The sequence below is a fragment of the Tupaia chinensis genome, unplaced genomic scaffold (assembly GCF_000334495.1).
Source record: "Tupaia chinensis unplaced genomic scaffold, TupChi_1.0 Scaffold000133_1, whole genome shotgun sequence".
In the NCBI taxonomy this organism is placed as follows: domain Eukaryota; kingdom Metazoa; phylum Chordata; class Mammalia; order Scandentia; family Tupaiidae; genus Tupaia; species Tupaia belangeri.
Genome location: NW_006159602.1, coordinates 783,700 through 786,294, shown reverse-complemented (window position 1 = coordinate 786,294; position 2,595 = coordinate 783,700).

Here is a 2,595-nt window from a genome sequence, read left to right as displayed (position 1 = left end):
AACAGCCAGACTCTTTTCCAAATCAATTACATCATTTTAAAATGTCACTGGTCATATATGAGTGTTTCAATTTCTCCATAAGTTTGCTAACACTTGTTATCATCTGTCTTTTATTTTAAAGTTATAACCATATTAGTGGGTATGAAATGGTATTATATTGTGGTTTTTATTTGCATTTCCCTGGTAGCTAGTGATATTGTGCATCTATTAATGGGTCTGTTGGCCATTTGTATACAAGGTGACCATTCCTTATCTAAAATACAAAATAAAAAATGTTCCAAAATCCCAAACTGACATGAACGTTGTGTGGAAATTCCACATCTGACCTCATGCATCAGGTTCATTTTAAATGTTTTAATATAAAAATATTGTATAAAATTACCTTCAGGTTATGTGATAAGGGTTATGTGAAATGTAAGTCAAGATTAGACTTGCCCAAGATATCTTTTTGTGTATATGCAAATATTTCAAAATCCAAAATAATCCAAGACCTAAGCTCAAGGTAAACTACAAAAGTAGTCAAGGTTCAAGATTAATAATCAAAAACTATAGTCAAAGTATTCAGAATTTAAAGTGCAACGGCAAGCATCAAGACCAAGAATAGTAATGACACTGACTTCCCCATATGGAGGTCAGAACCCTGGACAGCTCATTAGGACATTAGATTTGAGAATCAGTTTTCTTAGAACTTCATACTGCAATCAGTGGAAATCTCAGGTTGGTGGTTAAAAGCTCATACTTAATGAGATTAATTCCAAATTAAATGGATCTGGTTTTATTCATATATCCCAACCTTTCCTGAGGAAAAGTGTCATACCAACTTCCAATATTTTATAGTTTTTGTCAAGTGGCATGGCCTCGTTTTCAGGTCTGACAAGACTTAGGAAATCTCAAGTCCCTGGAACTTTGCTGGGTCATCCAAGCCAAAGAAGGAATCATTTGCTTTATCTCCTTTCTTGGAGTACTTTATTCAGAAAGTTCGCTTTCCATTCAGATTTAGAGACCAGGCAGAACTGAACTGTATGTGGAGACATGAAACAATGCTTGGCTGAAGCTTAAATCTAGAAATCCAAGCAAACTGGGGGAAATACTGACATAAAAGGGCTCAGAGCCAGGCTAAATTTATAATTCTGTATGCACCATCATACCTATGCACTATGTGTATTATCATTTCACCACCAGTGTCACAGAGTAGATGGGACCACACACACCCTGTGGATTGTATGCAGTTGTGAACTGTACTGTGTAGTTGGTCATCTATCCCACAGCGGCACTATTTGGTTACAGATATAAGACAGTGACAAATCAGGATAAGCATATCACATCGGGAAAACAATCTAAGTGAAAGTTCCAAAGATAGTGGAAGAGTCTAAACAAAAGACCTGAACATGAAGATTGTGTATAATACCTAGTAAAGTGGCATAAACACTTTGGACCTATTCATTTCACTTGAAGAAATAAAAGGAAAAAAGAACCTTGAAATTTGTCTCCTTGAAATGGACATAGTATATTAGAATATCAGTCCAGGAACTGGCTTTGTTTTAAAAACACTAAGCCAGCTATCATATGTAGAGAAATAATTTTTCCAAAGAAACATCTAGATAATCCTCTGGAATAATGTTATTCTTAAAGAATTATGACTTCCTCTGCTTCTTAATTTTGTGAACTTTAGAAAGAACTTCCTGCCATATGTTTTAAATGTTTTAATATAAAAATATTGTATATTTTTCTGCCATAACCATGTCATTGGTCTCGGAAATTCAACATTTTACCTTATTAATTGAGCAAGTCAGTATTATTATAAATGGAAGGATCTCCGGGATAGGTAACTCAGACTTCATAGCATTAATGTCTCATAGTAAATTATCAGGTGGCTTTACTGAGCTTGGATTTTAATAAGGGGAGAAGGCTAGAGTGAAAGTACTTCATATTGCCCAAGAAAGACAGCCTGAGAGCTTGCAATCAATGGCTTTTGTGAGCCTGAGAATAATGTTTCAAGTTCCCCAGGAGTGAATACATTTGACAAATTTTAACACTCAACAATCCTTGAAGATTTTAATAGTGTAACATAAGTTCTCTATAGGGTTGTTAAAAGGTTTATTTTCTTCTTTAAATGTTTTCATCTTTTCTGAATTCTCTAAAAATAAATAAGGTTTACTAAAAGTCTCTTAGATAATCAGCCAGAATCCTTTAAATACTAATCAATTTTGCTTATAAATTATATCTGTAAGGTCATATTAAACATAAAGGATCAGTTTATGAAAGGGACACTATGAGGATAGCCAGTGGCATAGTGGCTAAGGAGGCTGTATCTCATATGACCAACCAAGCAATTTGAGTCCCAGACCATGCAGCTTGAAAAACATACCAAGTACATGTGCATGTGTGCCTAAAATGCTCAAAGGAGGGGAGAATGAAGAAGGGATTGTGGCTTGGCCATCCTCCATGGGGGTACTTTCTCACTTACTCTTTCTCCAGTGGGTGTATGTGTTCTCTAGCGAATTTAAAGAGAAAAGAAAAAAGAAAGAAAAGAAAAGAGAGGAGAGGAGAGGAGAGGAGAGGAGAGGAGAGGAGAGGAGAGGGGAGGGGAAGGGA